Consider the following 10,463-nt stretch of genomic DNA (forward strand, 5'->3'; position numbering starts at 1 on the left):
AAATTGACCAATATGAAAGCAAGATATAATATCTATCTCTATGTATATACACCTAATTATGGATATATCTCTGTCACGAGTCTCTCTTATCGCTAACGTAACACGTTGTTTCCTCTAGTTGTAGTAATGATCACCGTGACTGTACAATATACGGGTCATAGATGTTTGTGATTAATTTATATTAAAGAACAAGAAAAATGATTTAGGAGAATTGGGATCATTGAAATGATTGTATGTCAAGAAAAAAGCGTTTGAAATTCTCTTTTAAGCTTTGATGTTTTTAATCGATGTATGTTATATATATATAAATGCAGTAGCTGTTAGATATTTATTGTTTATTCGTATTTGGTTTTAATCATCGTTTGGAGACGATCTACGACAGAGATAATGATAAATAACAATCGGAAAAGGAGGTGTTAACAAAGACATCCGTTTGGAGGGTTCTTTTACAACGTGGCAAGAAAATGCGTCACATGATTGGCTCCTCTTATAAATTCTCTGACGTCTTCTTCGCGGGGACATTTTATAACGACATACACGACACGTGCGTGGGTAACTTAATAGTCGGCTTGTTAACGTTAACTCAACGACCAATTGTCAATCAGCAACATTTCGTTTGAATTGTAAATGTTGCTACGTGCGATTGATAAGGTCTTTCCATTGTAAAACAAGCGACGCTTACACAAATGGTCCTCGTTATTCTCTTAACAAAAAATTATTATACAAAAATAATGAAATAGAAAAATATAGATAAAAAAAAAAAAGAAGAAAAAGAAGAAGAAGAAGAAAGAAAGCAAAGGAAAAGGAAATAGTTCGTTTTAAACGTCATCCGAACGCGCGTAAAGAGATTATATTTAAAGTTTATTTTATTGAAGGAATAATGCGAAAATGCGCTGTGTATGTATCTGTCTACGTTATCAATCGAATACATTGGAATTTATTATTTAGTTAAACAATTTTTATTTCATTTATTTTTGTCTCTCTACCACTCGTTAGTTTAAAGCCCATCGCTTGTGTAAACTTTATACTACGTTTACAATTTCGCGTTATTCGCGTTATTAGATTCACGCTGGTGCATCGTCAAGGAAAATCATCAAAAAATTTTCCTATGGCTCTTGACGATTTATGCAGCCAATCTATTTTCTACGAAATAGGAGTTGTTTTGGAGTCATCACAGAACTAATACTAACTGTTAATATTTCATAAATGCGTCGTTTTAATTGTAAAATGCCACATATATGTGATATAATAGTTAATGTGATATAACGAGTGAGTGAAGAAATTAAAAGTCCCTCCGGTGCTCAATCATGCCGAGAACGAAAGATCCTAATCGGCACGAGCTACTGGTTGTAATTATTATAATAAATTATTGACGAGCACACACGAGTAACTCCTAATATAAGTAGATATATTTTTGTTTGGATATTAGAAGTGGTAAAAATATTATAAAGAAATAAGATAAAGGGAATAAGTGAGATAATAGGTGATTGAAGATGTAAAATATCTTACGCGAGTGAAATAAAGTAAACGTTGCATTGTCCGTTTTAACTTGAACCTTACCCTTTTCCACCCCATTCAACGCCCTTTCAGATTCCGTTTACTACCCGCGGAAAAGAGTATGCGTAAATCAATTACGCTCGGTTTAATTACCGTTGCTATTAAAACGACGATTATAACGTAAGAACCGCGCCCGAGTGCCATTTAATTTAATTGTGCTCAAGGTATATCGTTCACTCGCTTTCTCTCTCTTTCTTTCTTTATTTCTTTATTTCTTTCTTTCTTTCATTCTTCCTTTTTCTTTTCTTTTCCTTTATGCAGCACTCTTAACGCAGCACCTGTCATACCATTGCTTTCTCTACTCAACTATAACGAGAGAATGCGAGAATCTTAGTGCACATAAACTTTTCGCGAATTGCATCGCGAAAACTCCATTAACGACGATATTATATAAGTTTCGCATACTCATTTCGCATTAATTCGAACGTCTCTAAAGTCCCGGTCTTTTTCATTTCTCGCTTTCGCGAACGTAAAGGCAATTAATTACAATTATTCTGCACAGCCTGTCTCGATTCCCCCTACCAATCCCCTTTCTCATCTTTTCTTCTTACCATCGTTCAAATGTTTACGTTTGCTTTTTACTTTATAAATGAAAGTAAAAGAACGAAGGGACAGTTTGTAGATTGAGAGAAATAATCATTCGTAGACAAGTTTCGTTTAAGCTGATTTATTTTTTCCTGCTCGTTAATTTGACGCTTTCAGATTTTATCGAAAAATAGAGGGAGAGAGAGAGAGAGAGAGAGAGAGAGAGAGTGAGTGGCTTGGCGACGTGACTATTTCGAAAAGGGTAGGTATGTGACCGTCAAATTAGTGCGATCATTTTCTCCAAAGGGTCGTAAAATTGTAGAGAAAGAGCAGAACTGAGAGACTTCGTTCATTCGTCGACGTTACTTCGAGAAATTTGTAATGACGAGTTTTGCCTAGGTGGACCTTTTCCAGTCAATTATCGTCTCACCTTATGATCGTTCCGAACTTCAAATAATTAAATGGGGAAATTAAAGTTAAATTGGTAAAAGGGGTGAAAGAAAAGGGGATAATTGGACTTACCCTTGACGTAAATTCGTATTCGTTCTTGTTAGTCTAAGTTGAAAAAAAAAAAAAAAAGAAAAGAATAAAGAAAGCGTAGTCAAAGAACGAGTTTAAGATGCTAAACGATATTAGATTTTTCATCAAAGAACTTTTTTGTGGAAAAATAATGAATTTGTAATTATTGTTAATACGTATTTACGATTTGAAAGAACAATGGTTAATCGAAAGATTTTGAAGAATGACTTGCTGTTAAAGACACGTATTGCATCGAACGTGAGAATTACAATCATAATTTGAAAAAGATTCGAGTTATTTCGAAGAAATCTTTCGATCTTAATAGCTGTCGTGATTTCTGCGATTAGATGAAAATATAATATCGTTTTCGTGTATAATACGTTTCTCCGAATGAATATAACCGTGAACGTGTGAATTTTGGATTTGTTTTAATTATCATTTGGATTTTTCAAAGTATCGAAATAGTAAATAAATGATTTCTTAGGAAGAGTGAATATTCGTTCATTTCTCATCTTATTACATTCCACTGCTTCACTTTCTATATCCTTTTGAAATGCAATAACGAAACGGACGATAATAGGACGATTTCGAATTCACTGAGCAATCTGAATGAAGCTTTAAACTCGGTCCTCGACGATCGCCATTTATTTTCACTTTTCTTCGGCTTTGTCGTCGACCTCGTCACCGACCACTTTGCCAGTTGATTGTCAAGTGAGCATTGAACGTATACAAACGCGGATTTAAAAGGGAAAAGCAAGATCGAGACATTTCGCGTCTTTCTTTTTTTGTATCTTCAATCGTTCTTCATTATCCTATTATTTACGGTTCAATGTTCAATGGATTGCTTCATTATTAAATCTAACGCAAATAATCATTATTTTATGATTCATAAATAATCACCAATCACAAATATTAAGTTTAATGTTCAATTATAAATAATTCACAATTGCAATAACAAATCACCATTATTCATTTAAGAGGTCAAATAAGCATATTGAAATATAAATCATTTTATTATTATATATACTCAGCATCGGTTTTTAACCTTTTCATTAATAATTTCAATGATAAAACCGTATGAAATTCAACGCGAATATCCTACTGTACATTGTTATGTCCGTCATAATATAACGTTTACGTTAAATAAAACATTTATTTGTATTTTATATAATTATTTAGGATTATTATATAAATATTTTTTCACACAATATTTTCATATATTTTATATATTTCCAAATCGATATATATGTTTATCCGATCTCATGAAAATCCCGATATTTGACATACAATATACAAATATACAAGAGTTATTCATTCAATGTTATACAATCGATAACAAATTTTGATTGAATTTTTGAAAATTGTGATTTTAAGGTTTCCTTCATATTTATGACATCATCTTCATCGAGATAAACTTAAATTGGTAGCAAGTCGAAGATGTTAAACCTCCCACCTCCCTCCACCTTGAAGAATAAAAAATATAAAAAGAGAATAAAGGTAAGGAGTCAGCTGTCCATAAGAAAATAACGTTTACAAAAGTTTAGCACGGTCGAAGAGGGGGAAAGGTGGGGGACGTTAAATTATTTTTGTATTTCACGTGCCGTTGAGTTTTTGCGGCTGAGTGACCCTCCATAGGTTAAAGCTTGGGGTGCAAATAAGGCCACAATATGTTGCCAATTGTATAAGTAAAGTCGAAAATCGATACGTGCCAAATATGGAGGCGGTAACTGTTTTCGATGAGAACGACAAATGCGTGGAAATTTGGCTTTTCGTGTAATTCATTTTTCTCTTTCTTTCTCTCTCTCTCTCTCTCTCTCTCTCTCTCTCTTTCTCTCTTTCTCTCTCTATCTCTATCTTTTTCTACGTGTCTACCCTCTTCTCAAAAGGTCACGATTTATCTCCCTCCTTGAGAGCAGGAGCATTTTGTAAGCACGATGAAAATCCACCAAAGCAATCTCGTTAGAAATAGAAGAAAGAAGAGTGAAAGAGAGAGAGAGAGAGAGTGAGAGAGAGGAAGAGAGAAGGGGTGGAAAAAGTGAATCGAACGTATTTCCCTCGTTTTTCTCTTCGAGACGGTTTTACCAGCGGAACATTAATCGACTCTCATTGCGAGAAACAATTTACTGATTTATGGTTTAATTTCACGATTATGTTCTCTCCCTCTCCCAAATGTTTTCACCTCCTCATCCTCCTTCTCGACATATGTTCGGGATTTCGTAATTATGGGTGAACAATTGAATCCGATCGAACCGATCGGATCGTGATGAATTTTCTCAATAGCTTTGAATTTCACTTTTCTCTTGTAGGGCAATTTTTGAATTTCATTAAAAACAACATCAGCAGCAGCACCAGCAGCAGCAGCAACACCATACGATGAATGTATTTTACTACGTCTATAACCGAAGTTTATTGTTTACCGTGTAAACAAATTATACGATAGAAAGCGGATAAATATTAGCAATGTTACACATGTAAATTAGCTAATAAATTTAATGAGTACTTTCTACCCAATTAAAGGTTATTGTGTATTCTCTCTCTTTTTTTTTTTTTTCTTTTTCTTTTTTTTTTTTGGGATATAATCATCGATCGTGAAATCAAAAATACGCGTAAATAATAGATAAATTCTAATTTTGGGATATTTTTTTTTCATTATATTTATAAAATTAATATGTTCAAGAATTTGTGGATAGAAAATGTAACGAATAAGAAAAAATTCTGTTTGTATAAACAAAAAAAATGATAGAATGTAACTAAAAACTTCAATATTACCGAGATAACATCCGAACGATAGATCATACCTCAATCACTATATAGAGTAGTATAAAAATTGTTGGTGCCATTTGGTAAATCGATGCACATCTTTCTTCGTGATCACGCCGAGTCGGAAGGGAAACTACCCGTGGCGAGAAAGAGAGTGAGAGGCCCGGATGCTGTTCTGTATCTCAATGTTTCGAAATTACGACGATCGAAGCAAGAGCAGATCGTGGAAGTACTTTGGTAAACGACTAGAAATTTATTTTCTATACGACACGTGCAGCCGTATAAATATACGTATATACGCATATGTCTATGTGTGTGTGTGTGTGTGCGCGCGTATCGTAGAGGAAATAAATTTATGTGGCTTTTTTCTTCTATATTCTCTATTAAGTATATTAAAGCAATATGAATGTATCTAATAGAATATATACTTTTTTTGTGTATTTCTCTTTTTTTAGGTACATTTAAGAAATTAAATCTATTACGTAGACACGTGTAACGTACTATAAAAAAATATGATTAATAATCCAATATCCCTTGGCTCTATTCTGAATTTTTTGTAGAATGAAAATAATTTCATTATAAAACTCATATAATTTGATATAGCTACTCGAAAAAGTGAACGAACTGTTTTTAATTGCTCTAAAATATGGCCTGCGTATGTATACGATTGGTTTATATTTTTAATATGTATATTACAAATTAACAACAGACAAAATGCAGCTCGTATTAGCTACTCTGTTTGATACCCGAGACAATATTTGCTTAAATTCCTATTTTATTAATAATAATAATCTATAATAATAGAATACATACCTATAGTAAAATATCTTTAAAAGTGTAATTATGTGGATTACATTAATTTAACAATTTTCAAATAGATATTAAGCTATCCAGCATTCAGAAAAAAAATCTATAGAAAAGTATTGCAGATGATTCGAATAATCAAAGAAATGAGCGACACCTAAAATACACACTGTGTCACATATAAAAAAAAAAGGATTATAAAAATAAAATAATAGAAAAATCGTTGGTTCCAGTTAGAAATAATTGTCTCGCCGTAGTCGGGTGTTCGCGTGCGAATTAGTACGAAACTCTTTTGGAGGCGCAAACGGTCGTGCGTGACCGACTGGAGTACCCACCACTGAGCAACCACCACTGAGCAACCACCACTGAGCAACCACCTCCTGAGTGCAGGACTAATGGTCGAGTGGACGTGCGTGACCTGTACGCGCGTGTACGTAAACATTATTTCGGTGTAGCTCGTTCCTAAATGGGATGGAAGCTGGAACGAGGAATAATATACGGGACACCCTTTTCTATTACGTTCATTTCTCTTCAAGGAAAGAGAGAGAGAGAGAGATAGATAGATAGAGAAAGATGGATCATTTCCCCTACTACTTTCTTTTCTTACACCTGAATTTGAACAACGTTTCGATACTTGTCTGTACGTACAGGACTTATGCCTTTTTTCGAGGATAAAAATATAAAGGAAATAAAAAGAAAACGTTGAAGGGGGCGGTGGCACGTCCTAAAAGCGTCGTCGAGGGATGTTTCCGAACTGTCTCTTTTTCTTTTCCCTCTTCCCACATCCACGTTTCTCTATATCTATCTATCTATCTATCTTACTCTTTTTATAAATACATATATCTTTCTTTTTTCTCTTTCTCTTTCTCTCTCTCTCTCTCTTTCTTTCATCGAAACGTCGAGCTATCATCTTTCCCGTACGCAAGAACGCAGCTACGTATTTATGGCATGGATCGTCTGGAACGATACAAATAGATTTTTTCTATTTTCTTTTTTATTACTTTTTTCTTTCTTTCTTTCTTTCTTTCTTTCTCTCTTTCTTTCTTTATTTCCACGGATGGAAGGTGTAAATATAACGTGTTTTTCTCACGAGTTTCTTCCTACTGGAGTCGGTCGCGCATGATCGTACGACGATCGATCGTATTTTTCAAGAAGGTGATTCGTCTTTTCTCGCTATGAAAGCTCTTACAATATTTCCATTTGCGCACCTACGACGACAATGGCATTGATATTTTTTATCGGTGATTCGAACGAGTTATCACTAATACGAGTTAAATATATAAAATTAATCTTGTTCATTTACGTACTTAATATATGTTTGTTGAAATAAGAAAAAAAAAATTACAAAAGAAAATGTATTATGGTTCATTCGAGCATTAAATAACATCCGATGATTTCCGTCTGTTCTGTTATTCGATTGCAATTATAATTTAACTTTCGTTCGCGTTTAATCATAGCGAATTAGAGATACTAGTTCCCACTCGTTCACGTAATTTTATTTCCCGCGAACGGAAACGTTTCGTTCTCCTGGCAACTCTTATACGTCATTCCACTACGATCTTCTCTCTATCTCTTTCACTTTCTATCTTTCAGACTCTATCGCGATCTATCTCGCTGTCTCTATCGCGAAAGGAGAGAATTACGTATTCTGGTCTTTCGCCTGCCAAGAAGAAAGATATCGCGGCGAAGTTTCCGCGGTAAATTTACTGATTAGACCTCGCAGCCAGACGTTCGACCTTCTTCAACCTTTCCATCTCTTTCTATCTTTTTATACGGTTCCTCTTCTTCTTCTTCTTCTTCTTCTTCTTTTTCTTTTTCTTCTTCTGCTACTTTTTCTTTTTATTTTCTGCTTAGATACAGCATTTACATATGTAGGTACTACGTACATAAGTAAATCTGAAATCACACGAACGAATGAACGAATGAACGAATGAACGAACGAAGGAATGAAGGAACGAAGGAAAGGGCGAATGGTACATACGGTACGCACGGTCGAATCTACCCGTTCGCAATTACGGCTTGAACGTAGCACAGACGATGCTTCAACTCGGTCCGCATAATTCAGAAGTAATTCCCATGCTTTCTCGATTTTCCTCGTTCTACTCATTTCCTCTCTCCCTCTCTCTACCTCTCTCTCTCTCTCTCTCTTACTCTTTTACGTTGTACCTACGCCTCTTATTACTACGTTTCTAGATACGATTTCGAGGAGAAATAAAAGCGATGAGAAGAGCAGCGTATTATTCAAAATTTCTCGAGGAAAATAAACGAGTCGAATATAACGTTAAGCGCCTACTTATTCACGAACACGTCGATAATCATAATAAATGAGCATTATTTAACAAACGTACGTAGATATATATATATATATTTATATGATCAAAAAGATTTAACATTTTCATTTGATCTATTTAATATTACAATATTTCATTAGAACGCACATACGCACACATACGAAATAATAATGTAGAATAATAATGAAATTTGAAATACCTCTAGTGTTACACACTGAACATTGATTGTGAATTTTGATCTTGACTATAATTTGAAATGTATGATATTCGTTTGCATCGGTCACGGTACGTGTTATTCTTGAAAAAAACATAAATGAGAGAGAAAGAGAGGGGAAGGGTAAAAATGAGTGACGTTGTAAAGGTATAGGACGAATACGAAATGGATTTTGGTCGTCGTACGCCGATGAGAAATTCACTCGAATACGAGGAACGAGCGAAAGCGACAGCGGCGTTATGACATATTGCAAAATATTAAACCTCCTGTCGAAAAGTGTCCCTAGCATGCGAGGATACGTACGAGTTCGACGTGTACGAGTTCAAGCGGAATTTCGAGAGGTCGATTTCTCTTTGCTTTTTGCGCTTATCGATTTCGGGAGACTCTTTTGAGATAACTTTACGATTTGATCGCTACGAATACTAACTTCTACGAAAGAAAAATGCTCTCTCTTATCTTTTATTCAAACGAAATACTTTATCTATATACGAGATTACTTATTTCGAATTAACAACCATTAATATATATATATATATATAACAAAATATGATCAATTTAAGGTTGTAATCGTTCATAATCATGACGTTTCTGTTAGCCAATTACATTTTATCTCTATCGATATCATAGAAATATTTTTCCCTTATGTTCTTTTTCTCTGTTTCTCTTTTCATTGGTTCAGAAACGAAATATTTCCTTCTCGAGTGCTCGTGGCAATGTATACGTCGTGTATTGCACTCGAGAACTTCAATATCCGGCACGTCGTCGTATCGAACGACGACTTGTGTGTGCATATGAAAAAAATGAGAAGAACGGAAAAAGAGTGAATGAGCGGGTGGGAGGGTGGTAGGCAGAGAAGAGAAGAGAAGAGAAGAGAAGAGAAGAGAAAAGAAATAAATGCGTGTAGGGTGCTCAAACAATTCGACTTGACGGAAAAATTGCTAAGCGGAAAGTCTGTCGCGCGATAACGGCTCGCTCGGCTAAGCTAGAGAATGTTAACGTTCAAGTAGGATTTGCTATGGGGATGGAGAGTCCGAGATAAGTGGAACAAACCTACTCGAAAAAGCAGAACAAATATTATCGCTCGAGGATTATGTAAATAAATGAAATTCACCTACGCTGAGTGTCCTTTCATCGAATTTTTCCTATTTTCCAACAGAAGAAAGAAAATGAAAACTTTGCGAATCAAGGAATATGGTTTGACTCGTTTAACAATTAAATCGAATTAAATTATCTCGAATGTATGTAGTAAGAAAAAATTAAGGTCTAGTATAAAAAAGAAAGAAGTAAAAGAGTTAGGTGGTTGGTCTCAACACGCATAAATCTCCGTTCCTCCAGCAAGCAGATTAAAATTTCTGCCTTAGACAGGATTCCCGAAGTAAGGGGATGAGAGTGCTCACGAAACTCACGATCGAGGAAAATTCATCGAGAAAGTGGAACATTCGCGAGGAAAGTGCGCGTCGGTGTATTTAGGAGGGCCTCGTAAATTACCGGCTCCGAGGAACGATATTACCACGGTCAAACGCACACGTTTACGTTACTGCCTTTTCACACACACACAAATGCTGATGATACGTAAAAGAAGAAAAGAGAGTGAAAGAAGACGAGAGAGAGAGAGAGAGAGAGAGAGAGAGAGAGAGAGTTGCAATCGTGCGTGGTTCTCCACGAGTTTTAACGTGCCTATCCCAACGCAACCCTTTTTCCACGTGGTGCCTGGCAGGATCACCCAGGGATCACTAGGAGGGCTTTACGATGTTTTACGACGCGCCACTGAAGATCCTGCAACGAGGAATTAT

Source organism: Polistes canadensis, unplaced genomic scaffold (assembly GCF_001313835.1).
Source record: "Polistes canadensis isolate GaletaPanama2010 unplaced genomic scaffold, ASM131383v1 scaffold_26, whole genome shotgun sequence".
Classification (NCBI taxonomy): Eukaryota; Metazoa; Arthropoda; class Insecta; order Hymenoptera; family Vespidae; genus Polistes; species Polistes canadensis.